This window comes from Rhea americana, unplaced genomic scaffold (genome assembly GCF_003343005.1).
Source record: "Rhea americana isolate MKP2758 unplaced genomic scaffold, rheAme1 scaffold_117, whole genome shotgun sequence".
NCBI lineage: Eukaryota > Metazoa > Chordata > Aves > Rheiformes > Rheidae > Rhea > Rhea americana.
Window position 1 is genome coordinate 2647628 of NW_028185228.1, and position 27573 is coordinate 2675200.

At 39.4% G+C, this 27573-nt stretch overlaps 1 protein-coding gene across 3 annotated transcripts in view; it reads left to right on the forward strand.

Annotated features, from left to right (window-relative positions):
• Positions 1–6: 6 nt before the first annotated feature.
• PKIB (cAMP-dependent protein kinase inhibitor beta) overlaps positions 7–27573 on the forward strand; it is a 61185-nt gene continuing 33618 nt past the window's right edge. Inside the window, exon 1 of one of the 3 annotated variants that reach the window (XM_085318403.1) lies at positions 7–120. The gene's annotated coding sequence lies outside the window, so the exon portion shown is untranslated. Of the gene's footprint in view, positions 121–141; positions 256–27573 lie in introns of those variants that run through there. The other 2 variants (XM_085318414.1, XM_085318408.1) reach the window with 2 other exon arrangements.

The following is a 27573-nucleotide window of genomic DNA, read 5'->3' on the forward strand; positions in this document are numbered from 1 at the left end:
CGCGTGGGAGTCGGGATTTGCTCAGCCCGGGAAGAAAAGTAAATTTGCAGAGCGGCAGGTCGGGGGTCCGAGAGGCTGTGCCGCGCTCCGGGCGTCCCTGCGGGTAGCGTCTCCGGTCAGGTACGTTCACGAGATGAGACGTTCCTGSGGCAGGAAGATGCTGCAGGAGAGGAAAGGTGAGGTTTGCTATCGGGGTGCTCCTGGGGACTTCGGGACTGACGCCCTGCTGGGTCCCGAATGCTCTGTGTAGCCACGGTAAGTCGTGTAATCTCTGCGCCTCACTTTCCTTCATAGCAYGGTGCGATTGATTGATCGGGTTAATACGTTAAACTTCAAGAAGTGTTCAGAGAAAATGATCATAGGTGTCATAAACGGATTATGCCTCATCAGGAAGAAAACCAGCATGATTTTTTTTTTTTTTTAAACGCAACCTGATTGCAAAAGCAATCAGAACTGCTCCAGCTGCAATTTTTATCTATGTCTCCTTTCTCAAATCATGTTTCTGTTGTCAATAAGTTGCAAGAACATAGAAAATTAGAGAGTAAAAATGTCTGCTTTATWTACAAACGTCTGCTTTATTTACATAGTATTACTGGTTAGTAACATTAAAATAAATTTCTGAAAAATAGGTTATGTGCATGAAGTCCAGAATTAAAGTTGCATGGACAGTATAATGGAAGAACTAACATGTAGTTTGCTGAAGCAAAAGATGGTCCTGGAAAATCAATTGAAATACAATACTGAGTTTCATCTTGCCGTGATTGCAAGAAGTGTCCTTGTATTTCAATTATTCACAAGTAGGACAGTCTTTTCCTAATTCGGTTATGAGGGATACTCCTCTGCATTTGCTAAAAGTTTCTTGTAGTCCTGGAAAAGCAGGCAAGTGCTTTTTATAGAAGGAAGAAGTAAAATAGTATTCAAAATACTCCTGAAATGTTACACAAAGTGATCTACACATGCTGTTTGCCTCATTAGKAGAGATGCACTCAATTCTTAAAGGTTTGGATTTTGAACAATAATGAAACTTTAGTCATTCCAATAAAATCCTAGCCTCCTTTGGTGCCTGGCTTCATACAGGAATTATGAATGTGAACATATTCAGAGCATGTTGACTTATACAATATAACTTCATCATCTTTTGTAGMTAGTAAAAAGCAGTTTGGATGAAACATTTAAATAGATCAGAGACTCTGAAAACTAAAGATCATGATTTTCATTGATTACTTTCCTTACTGAAGATGTCTTAAAGATGAAGATGATCTGCTTGCTTTTTTTTTGTTGTTGTTGTTTTGTTTTGTTTTGTTTATTTCAGTTGATATATTCCTTGGGGAAAAGTGAACCAATTCACTGGAATGTCTGTGGTATGATATTCACAAAATGTTGCACTGTGGTTAATAAAAACTGCTTATATCAAAGTGATATAAACTGAAACTTCCCAGAAATATCCAAAGAACTTCTGAAAGCAATGACTTTACTGTACCATAAGAAGGAAGGTTTAGATCTATAGATGGGTTTGGAAATGCATTCTGTTGAACTAGGGTGCATACCCAGTGGACCAGTCCACTTTATTTCAGCTTAGACATGTCTCAACACTAACAGGTTCAAGCAAAGAAACATAACATGCACCAGTATGCCATAAAAATATACATGAGCTTCAAAAAATCATGACAAATTTAAAAATACTGATGCAAGTTGTAAAACAGAGAGATAGAAACACACAGTAGGGTCATGTTGTCAATCTGCTGGGGAGTGCAAAATTGTTCCCTTGCATCCATTTATTTATCTGTCCAAATTGTATTTTCTATCATTATAGTGAATGTTATCAACAAATCATTCAGAACTCACCTGTTTTCTTGGATATAATATATATATATAATCCTGAAGAGAAAATTAGTGAGGAATTCTATGTGGACTTTTCATCCATCAACTCACAGATTACTCTCATGGAGACTGTACATTCCCTTAATACCTACAGGGTTTTCTACTGGACTTTATTGGTTTGTCTGTCTGTTGAAGATGCTCCAAGACCTAACTTAGCTCCCTGGACACAGCTCCTTCTTGACTGGCTTTGGGGGGAAAGTGAGGGAAATTTCTGTACTCTCTCCATGTCTTGGTGGCCAAAGAGTCTTCACTCACTACAAGTCTTCTTAAGACATTCCTTATTTTCTTTACTTAAGCAATTTTGTGAGTAGTGAAACAATCGAGGGTTTAGAATTGAGCAATACAGTTAGCTTACAGTGAAATGAGTTATCAGTATATTACTTTGGATTTGTCAAATGCCAGCAATTATCACTGTATCATGTTGACTCAACTCCTATTCGAATTATCTCAGGCCATGACTTATCTTCAGAAGATAATGTAATAAAKCTGTGGCATTCTGGGGAACAAAGTAGCACAAAAGCATTATCAGACCTGCCCTGAAGACTGTAAAAAACAGCCTGGTTGCTGATGACTTTATTTCTTCTGCTGTTTGGCATCTGATCTGGTCATTCAGACCCATGGGATTGTTTTGTTCCCTGCTCGGCTACCTGCACTGGAAGGGGAGAAGTACAAAAATATAACCAGGCCATCTTTTCTGATACAAGTATTTGGACAGACAAACATCAGYGCTGAAATGAATAGGGATTCTGGCATTTAGATTTTTACAAGGACATAGAGATCATTCGGACTTTCATTACGACCTAAGAATACAACTTAGTAAAAATCCTAGAAGATCAGGAATGATCTGTTTGAGAAAAGCTGCAAAATCTGGCTTTCCACACATGAAACAATGTCTTTTGTACTTGATTTAACAATAATTCTGCTTTTAGAAATCTTTTTCATTTGAGATTTCTGAAAGTCATTTCTTACCCTCTTCCCTCAATATCTTCTTTCTTGACCTGTTTTCCCACGGAGCTAAAACCTAAATAATCATACTCTCTGTCTAATAGTTCCTCTCTTTTTWAACTTTTTACCCTTGGGGATCAGTTTCACCCAATTTAAATAGAAGAGAAGAGATCGCAAAGCTCTGAAATTTGTACAGACCTCATGTCTGTTGGTGGCCAAGGAGATGAGAGAGATGCTGTTGATGTCCCCACTGAGGGAAGAGCTGTAGCAAGCGTTCAACTTATTATACATCAGAAAACTCATGGGGGTGCTCCATATGATGCCAAGTTTCCTACCRTCTACTACTCACAAGCTTGGTGATTATATTTTTCAATTTCTCTGCTCCTTGGGAGTGCAGACTTGGAGGTTTTGATCATGCCTCTTCTCCCCCAGAGTCAGCTCAAAATAAACTCTAATTTGTCAGAGCTGTTTCTGGTAATGAGAGAGTATATAAATGCTGCTGTTCCTCAGCTTCACAGGCTAACCTGTTGCTTTCATATCCCATAATTCAATGCTTTGAAATACCAAGTTGATAGCTTTTTTTTTAATTTTTTCTCGGCACAAACATTTGAATAGTGAATCATAGAATGATAAGGTCCCTTCCAACCTTATCATTCTATGATTCACTATTCAAAAGTTTGTGCCGAGAAAAAAATAAAATAAAGGGGACACTGTAAAATTTACATTCTGCTACAGTGGATTTCTCCCTATTATTTACAAGTTTGTGATTTGCCTCTGATTTGTTTTCAGCTGTCACTACTGCTTCTAGTTACAGCTGCCTTCCAAACTTCCTCTTCTGCTTTCTTGTCACAAAATAATGCTGTCACGCTCTGTGTGTTGGGATAGGGGAAAGACAACAAAGGGGAAATAGGAAAAGGCATTTTGAGTTTATCCAGCCTTTATAAATACATGTTGGTTTTATTGTCTTTTAAACAGTGACTATTGTTTTTGGTATTTGTTCTGTTACATAACTAAGGTTAAGGGCTATATTTATGGGATATTTATGGGTAATTGTCTTTCCTTGCTCCTTTCTTTCTTTTGAAAATCAATACCAACACAGTGCTTCTCTTTCTCTTCTTTTTCAACACTTCCATAGATAACGGCTTAGGGATTTTTTTGAATTTTTAAAAATATTTTTAGAATTTTTATTATATTTATTTCATTCATTTATCTATTTATTTATYTATTTTTACTTTAATAGTATAGTAAACTCACTTCCTAGCTTTCTGCTGTTGTAGAAATCATATCAGCTGGTCACTGGCTGAGTATGAACATATATATGTCTATTAAACCAATTTACTTAAGTGGTTAGTGGTTAATGTTAATTTATTTTTATTCATCTGCATTAAAGTTGTATTAAACTCTCTTTTATATAATATTTAAACCATTTCATAAAAATAATCTGTATTCTGCACTAAATACAGGCTATTAGCCRTGCTTGTGTAGTGATTAAATTTGACTTTATCCTCCTGGTTGATACTAGCAAGAGGAGGAATGAGGCCCATAAACATGTCTTTTTCTCTGGGAACAAAAACATATGCTCATGTAGTATCTCACTTTGCTTCATTTTCTTGCACTTAGATGGAGATGTAGCACCTTGTTTCTCCTTTACAAGGAGCAAGAGTTTCTAGCAGTTGTCCTGTAAAGCTGTACAGCGTGCTCCACTCACCTTTTAAGCTGTGACCAGACACACTGTTCTGGTTGCCTCTCAACTGGTTTAAGCAGCTACTGCCACAGCTGTTTTTCCTCCTCCTTCCATCGAGCACAGTTACTGTGCTCTCTGAAACACATGCAGAGCAGCATGTGTAGGTGCTACCCAGTCTGCTTCAGTCAAAATGGATCCAAAGGATCTTAAAAATCCGTGCCAGTAAAAGCACTTAACTTGAATCATTTTGACAGATCTGGTAGGGTGTGAAAACACATGCAGTCATACTGGCAAGTCTGAGAAGGGCAGTAACATCTGCTGGAGAAAGCAAACCAGGCTGAGGGCAGGAGCCCCATGTCTGCAGGCCAGGAGAGAGGGTTTGGATGTGAAAGCAAGCAGCTGGGCTGAGAGCAATAGCCTTTAACTTGGCTCAGCTGCAACCAACGCAGCACGTCTGCCTACAAAAATAGTATCGGCAAAGGGAGACAACGATTTTACCAAATCAGTGAGATTTCCACTGTGCATGGGAGAACATCTACCCCTAGGGTCATCTTTGCATGTGGAGCTGTGTCAGAGACACCCTGGGTAAAGCATTTAGACAGGAGATAGCTGGCTAGGATAGTGCTAGGTAGTTTGCCAAAGCGTTAYGAGTGCTGAATGTATACAGCAGAAGCTTTTATACCGTGTGGTTTCTTTAATATGTAGTGTAATTTTTTCCCTGCGGACCTCAGAGATACTGATAATTCTGTGCTAGGTCGTGCTGCAAGGACACAGTTCTTAATTAATAAGAATCAATCATTTTGCTGTGCTGCTCTTTGGAGAATCCCAGGGAAGCAATTGCATATCAAGGAGTGCTTCCTTCTTTGTTTATATTTTAATCCAGATTRGCAGTATTTGCAGCATATCTAAGGTTCACAAAGCATTATTTTTTTCTCTCTATTGGCTAAGGCATAACCTTCCCCTTCCTACCTGTGTATTCCATGGAAAGAGGAAGGTGAAGTGGGTTTGCAGTAGACAATGCTGTTTATGTTTGCAAATCTAAACAGCTGCTGATGTAAAACAGGTGAGTAATTTATGCTGCTTTTTAGCCTTCATAGGTAAATAGGCTGAACAACCTTCTGTTAGCCTTTTTTAATTACCTTTGAAACCCATTTGACAGAGTTCTGTGAGGAAWCCACAGATTTGTCAACAGGCTCCTGAGTAACCTGAAAATACATTTAGCAATGCAGCTGTGGAGTTACAGAAATGCCCATGGAAGAAATACTTCATTCAACTCCTTTTGAGTGGATGTGGCCCCCTCTTGAGTCAAAATCCCTGACTTGGAATCAGGATTAACTTAACATAATGCAACTATGTTTGTTTAATGAGAAGCTAGCAGGTCACTAGAAACAAGCATTAAAATGAACATCACTAGAGTATGCCAGCAAAGCATTTTTACAAGGCAAAACCAAATGCCTTTAGGTCTCTGKATGGAGCAGATTGAATTGTTAAAGGGTAGACCGCTAAGATGCTCTTCACAGTATTTTTTGTTAATTATGAATTCAAAACTTTCAGCAGTGCCTGTGGGATAGGTCTTAAAAGAAAAGGAACTAAGAAAAATGAAAATGAGGAAGACCAGGAAGGAAGTTTCAGTTTGTGCGCCCAGAACCTTAAATAGCATTAGTTCTCTCTACTGTTCCTTCAGGACAGTATTGCATTAAAGCATATAAATTTTTGCTGTGACATAACATACACAGAGTAGGAAACCACTTGGAGTCATCATAGGGAATATTTACTCAGAATCTGCATAGATGAGAGTATATACATATGCACTACAGAAAATAAATGAATTTCCTGTATTTTAATACAGATTTATAATATATCACTAAATAATAAATAACTACACAAAAGTAAATAACTGAAGTGTGCTATCTCGTGATTCTGTATGAAGTGTAGTGACTGAAGCTGAGATTGAGACAGCAGACAGGTGTTAATAAAATCCATGCGACTGCACATGACTCCAGCTGGACGAAGTGTTYCCTTTCGTTCAGGCTTGACACCTCCTTTAAACTTGCTTTTGCCTGGTTTTGAGTCATGTGTTTTTTGTGCAASTCCAGCTGAGAACCTCAGCCCTGGTATTTAGGATTTCTTCATTACAGAGTATCTGCTCAGGCAGAACCTGAAGTTCATACTAACTAATGAAAGTGTTCTGTGATACCCCCAAAATTAACATCAACTGAATATATGTCCTCCCTCTGCCCCATCAACAACAGCTTTAATTCTTGGGCAATATGTGGCATGTTTTGTTCAGAAGCAATTTGTAACACCAAAGCTGAACTTTGCAGTCCTTAAAAGYGTTTCTGTTAAACAGTGTTGATAAGATTTGGGCTGTATGGAGARCTTAGAAGGTCTCTTTTGTCTGTTATGGGTAGGTTTTAGTTTGATATGAAGAATAAAGGAAGCAGAAGAAAGGAAAATATCTAAAAGTTCTGTCTGAGTGGACAGAACAGTATTTTACCTGTAGCTGGAATTTCCCCTGTGGTACCAAGCATGCTTAAAAGTGAAGTGTATCTTTATATTTCTCAGGGCTTGGCCAGCTGCAAATAGTTGTGTTAGATTTAGCAGATGATATGACAAGACTTTAAGCAATCATATGGTTCTTCAGTTTAATTTAAAGCCAGGATTCAATGGGAGTGCTGAAGTTTTTCAGCTTCTGTAAGAGTAAAAATCTGGAGGACTGGCTTGATAAACTGTTCCATTTTTAGGGAAACCAAATTCTCTGGAATTGAGGAACAGAACATAGCCCTGTGCTTCTGTTGCCAGATCTTGCAGAGATTAATTGGGATGCTATCACAGAGGATGAAAGATTTATCTRATGAAAAAAACAGAGCAAGATTTGAGCATCCATGATACAGGTGTTGTTTGCTGTTCATTAACTTCTGTGTTTGGAGATCTGAATGGTTTATTTTTTGTTAGTTGTATTCAAGTTTTATTTCTTCCTCTATCTGTTAGTTTGTCTTTGATTTTGAAAGCTGTTTTGATGCATGAAATTAATTGATGGAATAAATTACGTGAATTAACTACTTTTTTCCCTCATTCTCAATTAAGTTTGAATTAAATGCAGGTGCAAAACCAATATTTTAATATTAAAACCTGGAGTGAAACATGTGCAGAAAAAAAGACCCTTGGAGATTTTGATACTAGGAGACATGTTCCCTGAGCTGAACAAGGGAGTAGGTTTCTAGATCTCCTTTGGTTGTTCATTTGGCCTTGCTMAATACCTTATCATTCTTTATCCAAATTAATCTTGCTTAAAGAAATCAGATTTGATTACTAACTGAATCGCACCTATTGTACTGAATGTTCAAACACTTAAAATACTTTCAGGTGAATAAAATCCTATTTTAGCACATTATTTTTGTTTTCAGATAGAAAAGAAGGAAAGCAAAAAATCTCAAGAAGCCATGTTTCTTTAAGTCATGCAGGGTCTAGAGGTTAATCTAGTCAATCCACTTTGTAGTCTGTAAAGTTTTGTCCAGTTGGAAGAYGAGATGACACACTGATGTAGCTATTCTCCAGCCTGCAGAAGAGCCTTGCAGGGACACAGGAGTGCATCTCCATCCCTGAAGCAAAGAGCACAGATGATGTCATGGAGTTCACAAGGAGTGTCAGTTTGCTGCACTTTTTACCTATTCCCATGTAAAATAAAATGCACGTTCCTTTAGGGAAGAAACAGTTTTGTGGAATGTCAAGATCTAGGGCTGGAGCCATRGCCCCATGTGGGGAGGCCGAGGGACTGGGGGTGGGTCAGTCTGCGAGAGATGGCTGTAGGGGCCTTCCCGTACCCACAGGGAGGTGGTCCAGGCAATGAAGCCATGCTCTTCTCAACGGCGCTAGGCAGGAGAATGAGACACAGTGGGCATAAGCAAAAATGCGCAGAGTATAGACAGAATGTATGGACAAGACTTTTTCCCATGAGGACAGGCCAGCAGTGGAACCAGTTGTCCAGAGAGGTTGTGCTGGCTCCATCCTCAGAGGTTTTGCAGACTGGACTGGACACAGCCCTGAGCAGCCGSGTCTGACCACGCAACTGAGCTGGCTTGAGCAGGGGCCGCACCAGAGACCYCCTGAGCTCCCTTCCAGCCTGAATTATCCCGTGATCCTATATCCCTAAGTTCAAGGCTGAGCTTTAGAAAAGTTGCTGTTAGGTTCTTGTTGCCAGTTGTGCATGAAATATAGCAGGGAGGAGGGGCCCTTATTTTCCAGACTAGAACAAAGCCAATGACAACACTTAATAATAAATAATAAATAGATGCTTGCAATAGCATAGTGGTTGGTCATCCCGATCTTTAAAAAAACAAAACAAACAAACAAACAAAAAAAGCTAGTATAATCTATTTTAAATATGATTGCAAATTCATAAAAAATCAGTTAGGTAAAATCATTTATAAGCATTCTGCGTGTGTTCTGTTTCAGTCTTCCAGTCTGATTCAGTTAGCTGCAGCTTTTGTTGCCTAAGAAAAGCTTTCTCCAAGGCACAATATGGTATTACRAGTAAGCAAGGGGTTCTGTAAACACCTGTTCTGCTTCAGTGTTAGCATGTTATATTTGTTCAGTGTTCAAAAATGAAAATCTAATCCTATTGCTTTCCTGTAAGTAGGCATCATTTATAACGATATGATGTCGAGGTTTTAAAGCAGAGTGCCTCAGCAGGGRCAGGGGTTCTTTAATACATCTTTTTTGTTTTTCTTCCTGAAAACCTGAAATATTAGAAATTCTACACCACCGTTCCTATGTTCTCTTTAAATGTCTGCTCAGAAGAACTGGAGTGCKGTGAAACCTCGGAATAATGAAGTCTCCAGAGAAGGCAGTCATTCACCAATTTGTTTATTAAGACTGTGGGCTGCTCCTATTTTTTCTTTGCCTTGAAGTAAAATAAAAGCAATTGCTTCTAAAACAGATAGGCTCTCACTTAAGCAAACACCAAGCAAAAAGCTCCTCTCACTGTTGTCAAAGTTGCTTCATAAGCGGTGATTGAACACTTGTTCTCTGAGCAGCGTAAGAGAGAGTTTGCATTAACAAGACAACGGTGCTTTCAGCCACCCCCTCACTCTTTCCTGGCATTACTCAGAAACTGTCACTAAAAGCGCTTGCTGTTTACCTCGGGAGAGCTTAAAACAGCTTAAGAAGATGAGCATGAGAGGGTTGGAGGAATTTATTTCTTTTTTTATCCCCTTTCCCCTTGAACTTTCATTTGTTTGCTGGAAAGCTGCTGTTGTGAAAGGAATTGAGCTGCATAATAAATCAAGTCCCTCTCCCGCTTACGGCTGGAAACGCTCTTTTACCGATGTGGCTGTGAGCTGTTCACTTGAACATGGAGGACTCGTAGCGTGGAGTCGGAGCCCGATGCCGGCGGGAAGAGGGCTTGCTGGGAGGAAGAGGCTGCTATGAATCGRTAGTTTTATTTCTTCTTTTTGAAGAGAATGTGCCCGCTCCCCGTGCAGTTCCTTTTATTAATGGATTAACTCACTTTTATGTGCCCTCTTTACTTCCACATTCTCACTACTATATGTAGCTGGAAGTAATGTTTAGAAGTAAAACAGAGGAAATAGGATGATGTGCTTCAGGAAGTAAATAGGCTGATGTGTTTCTATTCATTCCAATAGAGTCAGTTTACTGTTTTGGAAGTTTCCTTTTCTAGCAAGTTTGGGAAATAAATAAATATTAATTCACTAAACTGTACTGATTATTAAAATCACTCCAAATGTGAAACTACTTGCCATATTTGCRTTTAAGTAGAGACAAACGCTTGTTTTGAGTGAACTATAACAACTCATGCATTGGAAATTGAATCTCATTACAGAAAACTAGCTGTCTTGAATGGAAATCATAAAACATTCAGCTGTTTATCCACTGCACTAATTAAGTGACTGGTTAACAAACCAGCCTTTGTAAAGAGTTAAAATATGTCATATAAAGGAGAGAACAGATGAATTTGGAGTCCCCTTTAAAGAGAAGTAGTAATTGGTAAAGCATCTAAAGAGTGTAGAAGAAAGCTGAACAAATTTACCCAGCTGACCTATTTTGCAAGTTCACATGGTGTGACGTCTGCCATGTCTGCCTCTTGATTCTGACTTCCAAAAAATATCAATTAAAGATTCACACCCTAATGATCTTAAAGGTTACTTGTTTTTTAAATTTATAGAAAAGCTAGAACTTGAAGTTCATGGCTTAGAATTAAATAAAAATATACACTCTGGGAGAACTGAAGGATAAGATTCAGAGATGTGTTTTTTTAAAAAAGAGGAACATTTTAAATATATTTAATTACTTCATCATTCTTACTGTAAATGYTCTAATATTCTAACCATAAGCTTCCTAAGCATACATTCTGAAATGCAAGGGTCCTGTATTTGTTTATTTTTGTGTCTCATTGCTGTACTTTTTTTTTTTTTTTAGAAATCTGTTGGCTAAAACTTAGGGAAATGCAAGACTGGAGATGGAGCAAAGCATATTTTAGAAAAGATTAATTCAGATTTAGTATTACACAACTTCTCTGTCTCCCAATGTAATATATGTCTTGGCTCCGTTTGATTTAAACCACTAAAATGCAGAGATTTCCAAGCCAGACCTTTGTGTAGACCTGTCTTGGTCATGGTAGGAATGAATGCATTTGTTCCTGTACTATACCTGGTGGGAGAACTGGAGAACAGAGATAACAGCYGGTATTATATTCTCTGCAATGAAGGACATTTCCTGAAATCTCAGTTTTCTTGTTAAATCTTTCCAGTGTCAATATTTTATAAATCAAGAAAAGTGGGACTGACAATTTCAGCTTGCATCTGATGTGAGACATTTGATGTGTAAATGGCAGCCGATCATTTAATTGCACATATAACAAATGAGGCAGTCCGGCAATTTAGACTTAAAAAAGCAGGACCCCTTTGAACGTGAGATGTAATTAACATTTGACATTAAATTCCTCCCAAAGTGGGATATGTRTTGTTAAACAGGAACTGGTTCCAATCTATTGGGTCAAAGGAACTCTCACCCAAGAGTAAATAAATACTGATACACTCAATATGTTCCAAAGCTCATGCCATTATTCCGYGCAGAAGGAGTGGATCTGAGGTATAAAAGGAAGGTAAAGGTGGTGTTAAAAGAGTGATGAACCTAGGGGAAAGGTACTTAATCCTGTTGTCCTCTTAAGAGGAAAAGCTCTGTTGCTGAAAAGCAAGACCTTCAACCTTTGTTGATGGGATGCTGGTAAGCTGATTGGAATGGCTGTAACTTTGCATTTATACCAGAATTCACTGTGTATGAAAAAAGTTGTTGAAATTTCCAACAGGTAAAAATTACAAATAACATAGGAGGTGAGCTGATAGATGGCCCTAGTTTCATTCCTTTCCATGTCATCCCAAACTGCTCCATCAAAAAATTAACCAGTCTAAGCAACTAAACAAAATCTGTACAGAATAAGGTGTTGTTCTGATTTTCTGGTATCYGTTGACCTTCCATATATTTTTAGGCAAAGCCTTGAAAGGAGACACAGAGACATGCTCTTTTAATAGAGACCTTTTAAAGGCCTGATCTCAGGAGAGAGAGTGTAGGGGCTCAAAAGCATGAGTATAGATGCTTCATCTCTAAGTGGGATGTGATGAGGGGAAAGATGCAAAACTACAGGCAGCATGGGGTCTAAAAACAGCCTCCTGTTTTTGGAAAGGCRCTTGCGCAGTTTCAGCAGGAGAACGACAGGCAGCACAGTGAGTACTCTGAGTACTCTTATCTTCTGTGTGTTTGGAGCTGTTCTGGGATTGTTCAGAGGAGCGAATCTTTGGTGGGGCGAAGTCCTTAAACTGARGAGGGAATATTACAGTGTGAATGTCTGCTATCGGTGTGTGAGTTTCAAAAATTATTAACAAAATAAGCATATGGAATGGAGCATCTAAAAGGTACATAGGCTTTTCTGAGTGAGGAACRTAGCAGACACGCTGTTCTCCATTCTGCATCTCTTCAGAAAGTGTCTTTGCACATTTTCTTTTATATTTGTGACTTTGAATTTCAGAAGGAAGGGGAAGGGGGAGGGGAAGCTGAGAAGACAGACACTCGGATTTGAGAGAGATTAGTACCATTTTGTTTGCAAATGGAAGCTGCAGACGAACTACAGTAATGTGTTATATTGTTAATTACATGGAAGGCTGCCACTCCAGAGAAAAAGGCATTTCCAGTAACAGCTTTGGAGTTGTCGTTCCAAAGAGAAATGCTGCCCTGCATTAACATGCTTCTTAGTATTTGTTGGTGAACTGTGACATCTGAAATGATACTTCTTTAGATAAAAACAGAGCTTAACTGTGATAAACATTCAATAACCATTTATTGAGACTCCAAACTGTATGTTTAAACTGTGAATAAAGTGCCAGAAAAAAAGTATCACTAATTCTCTGGCATCTGCTTTCTGGAGGAAATATTGTACTTTCATTTTCTAAATTRGAGGAACAAAAAAATGGCTTATTTTTTCCTCAGATAATGCTACATTCGGTTACAAATTGTTAGGGAAGTAGCTCATGAGCTGCCTGCATTTTTAATTTCAGGAGCTGAGCTTGTGGGATGTTCATTTGAACATTTTTCTGCAGGTTGTGGTATKCTGGAAAAGCAAATAGCAAGAGGGCAGATTCCATGAAAATGGGAAACACTGCTGCCATGAGAGGCCAACAAGCTGCTCAGGAGATAAGTTCTGCAGACCACAGAAAGGGCAAGAGAAGCACTTGTTCTGTGCTGTTTAGCCTTGCGGCTTTGTATGATGGCTTTGACAACAGCAGTTCATCACACAGAGTGGAGAAGTGAAGTAAAAGGTCAGTTAGCACAGACTGAGCTTTGAAAAGAAGTAATTGTTGGCACATGGAGGCCTAATATGATGGGAGTGCTTCACAATAGCAAAAAGCCCCCGAAAATCAAGTTAGTCTTCTGGATTGCCTGAGAARAAATCTGCTTATCAAAGGGTGAAGGTTTTACGCGCAATTGCGTTTCTGCCGTGCTTTTGCTTGTGGCACGGAGAGGCAGTGTTGCTCTTCCAGGAGATCATCGCGCTGCTCCTGAGCAAGGCGTCTCGGGGAGCCCTGCGGTGCGAGGCACCTTGTTTGGGCGGAAAGGAGGGGAGGGGACACCAAGGATTTCAGCTGCCCAGCATGCAATGACTGTATTGCCCCTTTTGAAAAGTTATGTTTATTGTCCACTTTGCTTTTACGGATGGTTTATTTTTCTTCTGTTTATTCTGTCAGTACTGCTTTGAAGAGGACTAGCAGCGAACAGGAGTACTGGGACATGGACAACACTCRAGGCTTGTTTTATAACTGAAATGGGTAGGATGAACCTAATCAGGTGTCTCACTTTCCCTCTCTAATCAGGAGAACTTTGGCGGACTCAATTAATGTGCCTTAGTGGCAACAGTTGTACCTAAATGTAATCATGTGGTTTGGGAGCTATGGCAAGTGTCCCAGTGCAGGCTATTTCCTTCTTCAAGGTAGGGGACACTTTGAGTAAGTCTTTGAAATCTTGGRCTTCCCTGTCCTCTGTTAAAAAATGTATGGACACTATAAAAATACCAAGGTTAGAACATTTCCTCTGGCCATAAATTTCTCACAGAAGGATTGCTCTGTCTTCAATAGTTTAGCRCTGAGAGTGGTGCAATTGCTTGGATTTAATAAGGTTTATTAAAGTATCTTCAATATTTCAGAAGAAGGCTGAATAAAATTGTACTTTTTGGCATTATTTTGTACTACAGATGTAGTACTGAATTGTACTRTATCAGGCTTCCTCCCTTCTATTTTCGTAGTGAGCACTCTTAATCTCTTCTCCACAATTCAGGAAGAAATTTGATGTTACAGAGTGCTATTTCTAGACAGAATATTTAATACAATGCTATACATACAAAGTTGATCCATATTCCAGAAGCAAAACCAGTAATCTAACATGGGAAGCTGAAGAACAGGTAATTTCAGTGATCAGATGTGCCTGCCCTTTTCCTATCTACTAACTTGCCATTGTTAAAGATCTAGGGTGTCACAGATTTGTCATTAATCCTTGCTTCAARTCAGAGATGCCTATTGAGATATGTAGGAACTGATACAGAACTTTATATTGGTGAACAATTCAAATTAAAAAATAAAACAGATCAAAAGACCTTTTGTTGCTACACTAAACTGGTTACTTTTAATTCAGAAATTAAGTTAAACCCTTCCTTTTCTCCATCACCATTTGATTTTGGAAAGACTTTTTTCACATATCCTCTAGATTTTTTGATCTGTGCTCAGTGTTTATATCTCTGGGTTAGATTAGTGAGAGCAGCAATTAATCCAGAATGGGCTTCAACAAATCCCAAATGTAGACTCTATTCTTTCTAACCAATATAAGCAGAACTTTTCAGAATACCAGGCCTTGAGTAGGATGGTCACCTTGAGGTCACCACCTGACTCTCCAGGCCTAATCTCTTCTAATTAAAAGGGACCAGTTTAGCTAATTTTCTAACTCCTACTCCCTTCATCCWTTCATCAGGTTACTTTCTTATGGTACCCCAACTAGTTCTGTCTCTTCATGTGAAGATTTCTTTAAGTTTAGATTTAATTTTCCTTTTAGTCCTGAGACTATTGACTTGTAAAATTAAGTATTAAAGTGAGTAAGAAATGGTACCAGAATCCCATCAAGAAGGATAAAATATCTACTGAGGAGCAGCCTTGAAGAGATGAGTTTAACTGCCTTATCAAAGCAGTCTCAGGGCACAGTGCACTTCACAGATCCATCTTTGACTTGTTACCTTTTGCCTGGTCTCCAGATGAGCAACAGTGAATAATTTTACTATGGCACTTGGTTTTGGCAGCTGGCACTTAGTGGCCTCTCCCCAYTGCTCAGTGAGGGCAGTTGCTGGCAAGCAGCACCTGCTGCCTCCAGACCTCCTGGGCCCAAGGCTGAGCATCTGGTGGCAGAGGAGATTCCTCTGTCCCACACGCACATGAGCTTTTAGTTACTCAAAAATATYTGGATGTTACCCCGCAACAGGAAATAAGTACCTCATTTTCCACATCCAAGAGCATGGGATATGGGGAGAAAGGTCTGCAATTATTTATCTCCTGCTCGTTGTGTGTCACCCATTGAGCATCCACACAGTTGACTTCGGCCTCATGCTCCTCCTCTGCTTGGTGGCACCTAAGGCAGAGAGCTCTTGCCAGCTTTTCCTTGTTGCACGAGTCTTTGACCTGATTTCCAGTCTGCTGATGATCTGCATCTAGCACATGGTTGAGGAAGTTATCTCTGCCATAGTTTAGGTTGTACCACCTCACAGACCCTTCCAAGCTGTGGCTGAGTAGTGGGAGCCCTCCTTGGTACGTGACATAATGCATAGGAAATGTCCCCAAGGCATTAGAGTGTGCACTCCTGCCTGTTGGAAAGCAAGATCCTTTGATTAGAAGTCTTCATTTCATCGGGGGATCTGTGAAGTACCGGGCAGGTTTTTAATGGGTCTCTAGCTTGTTTATTGTACTCTTGTTTTTTCTCGTTGGCTTTACAGTATATGGAGGATAGTGCACTTAGACCTGAGAGACTTTCACTTTCACCTGTTTGCCTTGAGCTTTTTTTTTCTTTTTTTTTTTAAATACTGGAGAAGGAAAACAGAGACCAGCAATGCTGTTTCCAATCTCAAAAAAAGAACATGTTGTTCACAAATGCTTTTGCAGACTTGAGATCTTATAAAGCAGACCACTAATGCATGTGTGTCCTCACTAAGAAATTTCAGATTGCCATCTATATCTTGTAACATTTCTGAAAATAAAATGGGAAAATGTTACCTTCTAAGTTGTGAAACAAAGCCTTCAAAATTCAGAACACACAACAGTGTCACCAAGAAAGATTCTTGAAAGACTGAGGAATTTATTTTCTTTAATGAGGCAAATGAGTGATGTACCATGGGTACAGTTGTGCCAAGTGGGTGATAATGGAAAATCATTGTTTTGTGAAGAAGTTTATGATCCCAGGAACATTTTGTGGCACAGAAGTAAAACATTCTGCACAGTGCAAGTGTTCTGCCATCACACTGACAGTACTCTATTATTCCCTCAATTTATTTTTCCCTACAATCATTTCCATTGAACTATTTCAGGTCACTTTTAATAAGCAACCTGAAACCACAGTCTAATAAATACAGCTCTTCTAGCTATATAGGTTCAGCATCTTTTCTTGCTTCAGGAAATCTCAAGAAAGCTATTAGCATATTCTGTGTGTTTTTTTTAATATAGTTATTTACAATTTCATATATAAGTTCTGCTTGCATTGGTAGAAGACATTGTGAATTTTCAGTTCATTGTCCTTTTACTAATTTTTTTTTCTATGTCAATTTTTGATATCTAGTATCATTTTTTTCAGCCTCCAGTTCTGTACTTGAAAAGACTGCACTTACAGGAGARTAGTTTATTTGTAAATGTTGCTTCTTTGTACAGACACAATTTTCATATGTACATTTACATGGTCAGCTCCCAGATGTGTTTAAAATGCTCATCTATGCAGAAGCAAATATTAGCTTATGAAATCTGGTGAGCACAAAACCTGAGCGGACAGTATAAGACTGGATGATCGATGCATTCTAAGAAAAATCCATGGTAGGGAGAGCCTCGGCGTTAAGCACAGAAGTCTAACTCATATTTGTATTGGGGAAGAGTAACTCTGGTACTTATAGCAGATGTGATACTACTGCTAAAAACCTATTGTCTCCTCTTCTTCACACTGCCCTAAGAATTCTCTAGAAAAGTAAATATTTAATAACAACAATTAGTGAAAGAAAGCTGAATATCTTGTACAAGAATTTGGTTATAGAGCTTTCACACACTTTAGTGGGAATGGGCCTGCTTGAATTGCTATATATGAAGAATTTTCTTCTGTTGAATAAAATCCTGAAAGGAATATGTCTGAATGCAGGAAACTTTGAGGACTATGCCATGAGATCCTTTATTTATGTGAGATCTGTTCTGCTCTGTGCAGTAGTATTTCTATCAGGTCTTTTATGCATTCCTTTGGAAGCAGTGCATCTTTTGAAGAACTTAGCAGCTGTTTCAGGAATAGTTTTATGCCTCATGAGATGCTTTTAGCCAGCTTAGACTCACAGTTCATCAAGGGCTAAGGAACGGACCACTCAGGACTTGAAGGTGAAGGTTCATTTTGCTGTCTATCTGCCTTTTTGAGCTTGAGGGTAGAGAGAGGCCAGTTTGGCTTCTGCCATTATTTCAGAGAATCTGTTTTAAATGGTGCCCAGCTACAGCAGCCTCCTAAAGACAGCACAGTGGTACACTGGCTCTGCTACTTCTCTGGTGACACCACCCTGTGCGCCAAGGGTGATTAGATGAAATATGCATGTCTACCTGTTTCTGTAAAGCTGCGTGAGTCTCTCTCTTCACTCTATCTCCAGTGTATGTCTTCTACCACATATGTTGCTGGTGAATTCTGTGCARAGGTATCATTAGAAATTGCACTAGCTTGCACTAAGGACCATGCATTTCCCTTAGGAGTCAAATCTGCATGGCACGTAGCACATGGAGCTACAAAAATGAACGTTCCAGCATTTATAGATGTCCTAGAGTATTGTCACATATGGTACTATTCCTAGATCACCTTTCTTAAAAGTGGAAGCTACTCGGTTAGCCTTATGACCTTTACAACAGTGTGCTTCAGCTGGAGTTCTTACTCTTGTTCRTTTGGATAGTTCTTCAGCTGAGGAGATGCTCAGTGGACAAGGTTTCTAGAAGCCAAACTGCTTTAGGAACATCATAATCTCCCAGGTCTGTCACAACTTTCAAATCATATATATTATTATATATAATACATACTGATTGCATACAATATATACAGTGTGTGTTTATATACATATATGTATGCATATAGAGAGAGAAAGAGAAAGAGAGAGAGAGAATTTATCCAAAGGCTTTTAGTCACTGCAGAGTTTGTATTCAATCCATTTTTTTTCCTTAAGTAGTAGTAAGCATAAGTGAATACCTCCTTCCAAAACTTAGGGTTTTGCCTCCTTCTGTTCCTGGTGTCAGTATCTCTTCAGGATACCGACTGCCTCCTAGGGAGCTAAAAGACAAGTCTTTCCAGTTATTTTTCTAGATCTCCTTACTGTTGGCTACTACCCATCCCTCATTCCAGCGGGAGACTGTAACGCTCCTTCTCACTGCACTACTGATGGCTTTTCTAAAATTCCTCCTCAGTTGGCTCTACCCTTTCCAGCTCAGCTATAGTGAATAGCTCTTGGATGCTTCTGACYCCCCTTTGTTATCTGCCACTTGTTACTAGCACTATCCTCCTCTTCCTCTGTAAGTGGAGGACTGTATTCTGCCCTATCAGCAGCCCTTTGGGTCTGTAGTATTTGTTTCCAGCTGTGGATTGGAAGTAAGTGAAGAAGGCATTTCAAAGCGCTTGCTGTTGGCCTATCTCTCCTCCTACCTCAGTTAGTGGTAAATATCCTGCATGGACTGCAGAATGGGTAGTGCAAAACCAAAACAAGTGATTTTGAGAACTGTAGCTGAATTGATGGTTGTGCCTCTGAGTAATAGTCAGTGGTGGAGATAGCTAGAAAACAATCTATTTTATGAACTCTTTTGCTTTCAATGAAACACAGGTTTTCAATGAAGAAGTCTTGTGGAAAAGTTTCAAAGAATATTAGTGAATACGATTACCAGAGCTCCTCACCTGCCTCTTACTTGCAGTTGAGGAGGCTGATAACCATCAACTGCAAGGTACTAAATTATGTCTCTGTCTCCAAATGGACTCTTTTTTCAGTTAGCATTAGGTCTGAATCTAAATTGGATGCATTAATTTTAATTTCTCCTCTTTCTACCATCCGTGCATTGCTTATATAGGTGGCTTGTTTTTTTGAATTTGTGCTTGATATCTATCCAGAACAAATCCCTGTGCACAGTGTGGCAGTAGTTAAAGGACTGACATGAAAATTGTGATCAGAATAAGCCAGTGAATTCATACTTTTCCTGAAAATATGAATGAAATGTGTGATGGGAAGAGATCAAATTTCCATTGCTGTGACTTGTGCCCATTGCTTCTTGTCCTTCTCTTATACATCTTGGAGAACAGTCTAATTCCGTGTTTTCTGCAACTCTGCTTTAGGTAGTGAAGACTGCAGTGAAGCCCCCTCCCCCTTTGGCCTGGCTTTCTTCAGGCTGAACAATTCCAGTTCCCTCGGCCTTTCCCTGCACATCGCATGTTCCAGCTCACCAGTGAAGGTGACTGGGTGGTCCATGGACCACCCTCCTTTCTAGTTTGTTGATATTGGGACTGCAACTGGATGCAGTAATTCTGGTTTGGCTTCAGCAGTGCTGAACAGAGAGAATTACAAGATGTCTTTCTGGTTCATACATGTTATAAATATCCTATTAAGAATAAAGTGGACTGTACATAAACATGTTCTTTCTTAAATCCCATCACTTTTGCTAATGCTGTGCATGTTTGAGAGAGACATGGACCACAAATAATAAATGGTGAATTAAGAACAGAATTCTGTTCACTTACAGACTGCTTAAAAGCTTTGTAAGTAGTCTCCCAACATATAAATTGTATACATATCAGATAGAAAAGAGGGAATACCATTAGAATGCCTGAGATTTGGTTTCATAGCCCACTAAATCCAAAGATGATCTTTAGTGATCATCACGAATGTAATATCCTCCTTGGCACAAGGCATGCCRAGGCTTCCTTCCATCGTTTTATCTGAGGTTTGATCATTGTGATACCTGTTGTGGAATGACATGGTGTCAGTCACAGCCTGTGAGGTTGAAAGAAACATTAGCAACTGTCCTGTGATTGGAGAGCTTGCACAACAGAGTTCCTCGTGCTAACACARTAGGTTTTTGTGCTGAACAGTTTAGGTGAGGTGAAGATGCAGTGATAAAGTGAGGAAAAAATGCAGTGATAAAATGACATCAAATTTGAGAGGAGAAAATCTTTATGTTTGAAGCACGGTAATATGTGGTGGATTCAGCAATTAATATGGACACAGGACAGTAGTTTTCAAACACACTTGCTTCTCTTCAGACTTATAATGAAGGTCATAGTTCTGTCACCAATATCAGTTGCACATTTTAGGTTTTTTGGCTGCATGAAAATGTAAATCCTGTGTTTTCGTGAAGGAAGAGCTGAACGGTTGCATTCCTCAGCTGGTAACACCAAGAAGTCTTGCAGAGAGGAGAGAGAATTGTTTCAAAGAACTTGTAAAAAGCATATTTTATGGATAAAGCTTTATGGAGCATGCAAAGATTAGCCCTGGCTTAATGGTTCCTGCTTTTTCTCACCTGGCCTTTGTAGCGATGCTCTTGTTCCAAGGAGAGCCAAGAGTCCTCACTCTCAGGGAAGCACCTGCGCTAAAGCTGGGTCTGGCCTGGATATTGCAAGAGCAAAGACTGAAGAAAACTCCTTGACCCCTCTTCTGGCTGTCCCCCTGCTTCTACACATCCTTAAGGGGTCAGACGTGCTCTATGGTCTGTCCCTGGGACCTCCTTCTCCCTCGCCTGCCAAATGCCATTCAACCTTTGGCAAACCCTAGTGTGTCAGCTAGTTGCCTGACCTGAATATTGTTAAGCAACCACAAGCTGCTGCTAATATGAATTTGGGCTCCTGATACCCTTTTCCTTCTAATAATAGTTTTTTTAAAGAGGTATTTAGTTTTGGAACTGCTGACTTCAGCTCTCACATCTATGCTGATAGCTTTATTTATGGCGGGTATAGCACATAAATTGTCATGTCCTGACTGCCCAATGTCAGTGATGTTTCTATAGACAGGAAAGCAGGTGGTGTTTCTTTGGGGCATTTGACTTTTAAATTTCCTCAGTGTCACCCTGCTTTGAAGAGCTGCTTTGGGAATTGATTGCTCCTGTTGTTGCCCTTTCAGAAGGGCAACCTGCAACACTGCAGGGCTGCTTCTGCAGCCACCAGCAGCAAGTTGTAGTGTTTCAGGGATGATCAGTATGGAAAAAGCTGTACGCTCATCTTTTCATACTCTGCAAAACTTTCCATTTTACTGTTCAAGCAGAGTTCAGCACAAGTGGAGAGGTCACATAATTTCAACAGGAACATGAAATTGATAATCTTAAGCTCTTTCTCTGATTGAGCTTTTTCAATCTTTAGAGCTCTTTTTCATTCTGTAATGCTTCTTTGCAATCAAAAGCCTAACTGAATGAACAGTTAATAGGGTCCTTTCCCATTTTCACTTGAAAGCTGCAGTGTTTTATTAGCCCAAAATACCCTTGTACTTTTCCACTTCCAGATTCTGCTTTCTGCCTCTCCAAAATCACCATACCCATATGACTTCTCTTTACCACAGGAGGAATGTGTCTTTCCCCCAAGGAGGGGGTTTTGCTGTAGGGCTGGCTGGGGTGATCTTGTACACCCAGCTTCTGGAGATGGAAATCAAAACTGAAAATGTTTTTTGACATCTTCTCTTCTTTAGAAACTTGATGTTCTGCCTTGCCACAGCACTGGACAGCAAACAACAAACTAAACACTTCTGTGTGCTGTGGTGTGCCACTCCTTAGTGGTCCAAAAAGGAATGGATTTACCTAAATCAATGTTAACTGAATGATTTGGACTCCTCTTTGGTATGGAAGGGGAGGGAAGTTTTCTGTTTGCGGTGAACTGACATAGCAGGGATTTCATTTGTGGGTATTTTATATTTTTTTTAGTTTTTCGTTTTTCTTCCAGAGCATAAGAACAGTTGTACTGGATCAAGTTCATTGGCTGTCTAGTTCGTAGTGTCTTGCGTCTGAGAGAAGTCAATAAGAAGTGCCTAGGAAAAAGACTATGGACACATGACAATACTTCCCCCTGTATGTTCTCCACTGTTCAGTCCTCAGCAGCTCAAGGACTTCCTGAGACAGATGCAGTATCTTTGTGCTTAATAGCTCTTGGGAGATTTTGCTTTCCTTAATTTCTTCATGACCTTTTCCACATTATTACTTCCCTCCTGGAGCCTTCAATCATTCTTGTAGGTTGAACCCAGTTTTTAGGTGCAGGGTGGATTTGCCACAGACATGTAGAAATCGTTAAAAGACTGTCCTTGGATTGCTCYAAGACACCAGCATGACATACATACACAAGTTCAGTCTTGGAAAAAATCACAGTTGGTTGCTTAGTGGTTCTGGGGACATTRGAAGGGCTAAGATAATGTGTAATGGAAAGCAAACTATAAATTTGTGCAAGTGTAGGAATTTGCAGGTATTGGTCTGTGACAGAGATCCTGGCCAAGGGAAGTTTAATGACATCTATAGTGTCATTACCCCCAGGCTTTTTGAAGCCAAACCTCATTGCTGCCACATTCTTCTTTCTCTGGCTTTGCAGCGCTACCTCCTCATCACCTTCTGCCAGCTTCACAACTAGTTTGTTTGCCTCCTTGTCCCTACCTCGGCTGTAACCATTGCTTTCTCCTTCGCTTCAGCAAGTAGGGATGTTGCCAGTACTTTGCAGGGTAAGTAGTTTTTAAGGCAAAAGCATTGCTCATGAGCCTGTCATCACACAAAGAAGAATTTAGGGGAGGTAGGGTACTMTGTGCAGGGAACTCCTTTCAAGTCATCCCCAGGTCCTCTTTTGCTTTCAGAAGGTATACGTACAGATACCACAGAGAGAGTAAACAAAACAAGATGAAGCACTGGAAGAAACAAATATTCCCACTGATTTTTAAGTCCTACGAGAGAAATGCACAACTCCTTAATGTAGTATTTGAAGATCAGAAGAAAACAGATGTTTACAAAAACTTCTGACTGTTTAATTAAAATTAAAGCCTAATTAGAGAAGGTGATTTCTACACTGTGTCATTCACTCTAAGTTCTTAGAGCCACCTCATATTTCAGAACTGGATATTCACCCGTCCTGAAAATTAGTAAGTAATTTTGCAGGTACTTATAGCCATGATTTTTAGGGGAAGACTCTTACTTAGGACTCCTTAATGGGATCTGATTTGTTTTTGAAAATCAGTTTCCTGTTGCTGAAAGTAAGCTTTTCTGGAGTGCTCATTCCTCAGTGTTTGGAGCAGATTTTAAATATTCCAAGATTTTGAAATATTTATCAGTATGTAATAATAACCCTGGGTATTAAAAAGGAAGGGTTTTCTCTTTGCAGCTGTGAATTTTTTCTTGAAAGTAGTAGAACACTCTTGCTTACACAAGTTACTGATAGAAGAAAGTGCTACATCCATAAGGAGGTATGTCTTAAGCATAAGGTTAACTTGCCAATCAGCTATAGACATCTTTTTAAACTTGATAAAAGTAGAACTCATGAAATGTCATTTTTTGTTTATTTCACTGCAGATAATGCTTAGCACAAGTTATGTAGCTTAATAGTATACAGCATGGGATCAGAAATAAAATTAACCTTCTTTATCTACTCTAATGTAGAACCCACATATCTCTGTGTCCAGGAATGGTAAAAATGTACAAATTGATAAGCTCCATCCATTTTTCAAAGATAAACTTCCTGAATGTGGGTTTGCAATGTGGAAATCAGGCCTGCCAATATCCTTCATGTTCAGCATGGGCTATATAAGGAGGATTAAGTGGCTGTACATCCTCTCAAGGTTCAGCGATGCCTCCCTGAAGGCAGAATTATTCCCTAGTAGTTCAACTTTATAAAAAAACAGACTCTGAGTCCTAACCAGCACCTAAAATCATGGCAAGTCTCCCCCTGACTTCAGCATRTTGGTTCAATACTCAATCCGTGTTCAATTCACATCTTTATTCCTTTAATAGAAACACCTATTTTTGCCCCAATTGTGACAGCCTCTACATATATAAAGCACATCACTAGCACTTTCTATAGGCTACCTTTTTCCGTGTGCAGTGAGACAGAGCTGTCTCTGGATTACTGCTCTGCAGTCCGTGCTGCAGACAAGGAACAGATGCCCTGGATGATAAACTCTTGGAGATGATTTCCCCCCCGTATTCCAAAATACGTGGGAGTTAGTGGGAGTGGTTATGCCTTCGTGTCCTAGTCTGGATTCTGATGTGCTCTGAAACAGGAACCYGAAAAAAAATCAAAAGAAAAGCCATAATATGACATTTCTTTCTTTTTGTTTATATGTCAGTAACTTTTTACAGTTATCGGAAGAATGACTGGGAAAGGCAAGTCTACCTTGGGAAAACAGTGGCAGATGAGTGTCTGGAGAGTATACTGATATTTGTCATGACTTTTCTATGATGCATAAATCAAACATCTGGGTCCTTAAAGCTGTGCTCAAAACTAYTTGTCATTTGGTTGCTCTCAGTAGAAGTCACATTCAAATCCCCCGAAAATTTAATTTTACTTTGAATAGGTCAAATTATTTGAGAAAAGACAACAGTCAGGATGGAGGGTAGAGGAGGACACCTAAACTATGYACACCAAAGATCTAAAGAAAGAAACTGGCTCTACAAAAACGAGTGTCCCCATCACCTTAGGGGAGGTAAAGCAAAGTGGGCCAAATGTACCCATTGCTTTCACTTGCCAGCTAGCCAGAGGCTTCTGCAAAATGCTGCTGTTGATTCWTTCCTGTAAAACACAGATTAGGAAGGGGCACAGGTGAGGGAAGTTCATGCACCCTCCCGGCTGCAAGCCTCAGCTGCCAATGGGCAGGCAGTTATTTATTATAGTTATTTATACTATACAGGGTCAGAGGATATAAAATGCCTCACGATGTGAAAGTGCTTGCATGAGGAGCGTACTCCTGAAGGCGCAYGCTTCCTCGAAGGCACGTGTGAGGCCCACAGTCTGGTATTTGGTATCTGAGGTTCTTGTGCGTCAGGACGGTAAAGGGAGGCAGCCAGAACAGAAAGCACCGGTTTAGCATGTGTTTCAAACCTGCAGTGCTAACAGCTTCTATAGCTATGCCAGTTCAGCTGCCTATCAGTGAAAGATCTGTGAGCTCAATGTCAGCGAAAGCATACGAAACTCTGCTAGGGAAGGTAAATGAGAATATTCATAAGGCTTTTGACCTTCACTTGTTATGATGACCCTTGCTTTATAAATGAATATGGAAAACAAATGAATCATCATTTTGATGTGGCAAGTGTATTGCAGTGCTCTATTCCTTGACCGGAGTGGTCCTGTGTAAGGGAGCCTTCCTGRATGGACTGCACAGCTAAGTAGTGATTTATGGCAAAACTCATGCGGGGCAAGGGTAGACTATCCTTGCACATTTCACCACATAGGGTAAGTTGTTGTCTTTAAAGCAATCATTTGGGAAGTATGTGTTTGGTTTTAGATCTTTCTTACAGGCTGGTAAAAGCACAGGAGCCACATGCAGCTTTCTTGTTGTTAGCAACTCACTTGCAGTTTCCTGGTTTTCACTTGTCTCTTACTTAGCAAAACACATCTGAGAAAATCAAACTATAGTTTCTAATCYTCACCAAAATCAAAGGATCCCATACAAATTAAAAATCAAAATTGGGCCATGTGGTAGTTTAAATCCCAATAAACTTTTAATGACTTCGTAATTTTGATTTTGAATCATCATTTCTATCTATTGGGGTCTATTGCCCTGTCGAACAGAAATGCTATTAGTGAGAAATATTTGTTAGAAGTGCAGCTGAATAAATCTAACTTCCACGCTCTTGGAAATTAGGTTTAAAGTCCAGCTTCCTTATGCATTACCGAACTCCATGACCACTAATTCTGGCTTCTAAAGTGTTATAAATAGCACAAACAGCTGCTACAGCTTTTAGGAGGTATCTGTACTGCATGAGAACATCTTTGGGGAACCACCGCAAAACTTCATTTGTACAAATGAACTGCAGTGATGATAGCTTTGCATCAAATTGGTGTTTTACCTTTAATGATGTATATTACACTTTCTGCCACAAACGTTCACATATAATCAATTCCCTTTATTTTTCTAAATTCAGAACAGCATGCACCTTAATTCTCTCCAGGTTCCATCTTTCTCTCCTGGAACATAGCTGTAGGATAGAGGCCAATCTTACACTAAAGTAAGATGGAATGGGAATTTATATCTACCCAAGCAAAACAAATATTCTTTCCTTTTTTACGATTTCAGTTTTTCACTRGTGATATTTATATGCAAAATGATACAAGTGCTTATCTTAACAGCTGCCTTGTATAAATGATAATCACCCAGTTACTGCACTTTCTTTATTACAAAAAATTATGATAGCATTCTTCTTGAAATGAAGGGAGCACTAATGTACTCCCTTCCAGCTGTTACCTAAGTAGTCATCCAAGATTTAGGAAGTTACTCAGTCCTGCATATGACCATCTCTCCGGCARTAAAGTGGGGGAGCATTTTTGTGATCCGTTTCACTGTGCAGTCACCCAGCTTAGCTCAGTTTATGTGCACCTGAGCTGGTCCAGTGGGTCTGCAATGAGTGCAAGAGCAAATGGGAGGGAGCAGTTTTCAGTAACTTCAGTGAGCTCAGAAAGGGCTGTCTCAGTGCCTCCTTAGCCTGAAACAGTAGCTACGCCTGTTGTTTTTACATTCCTCTCCATGCTGCTGAAAAAAATTTCTAAGCAATTTTTTATTAGCAGTTGTACATCCAACTATTGTCAATTTATGTTAYCAAAATGGTATTTGCAAATTCAGTGGCTCTCCTGTTCTGAAAATTCCTTTTATTAAAGAGAGATTAATAAAAGACCATTTCTAAAAACCATTTTTAAGACCATTTCTTTTAATAAAAGACCATTTAATAAATGTTCTATAGCTACGACTTGTTTGAAGAATAAAACAAAACAAATGTAGATGTAACAGAAGATGACCCACTTAAACAGAAACAGTCATTTCTAAAGGAAAATTAAGAAGTAGTAGAAACTGAAATAATGAAAGCAGTGATAATTTGGGATAAGATCAAATAGGAAGTACAGAGACTATCTTGGAAATGATTCTGAGACTGATGAACTCTGTACATGGGTTATGTGCTGGAATTATTTTCATCGACCTTTAGCCATGTCCTTGTGAGAATAATGAAAGGCAGCAGGCTGCTGAGACAGGTACAGCAGCAGGCACAGCACAGAGAGCCCAAAGGCTGCCAGGATGGAGCAGAAGAAATGAATTGAGCTGC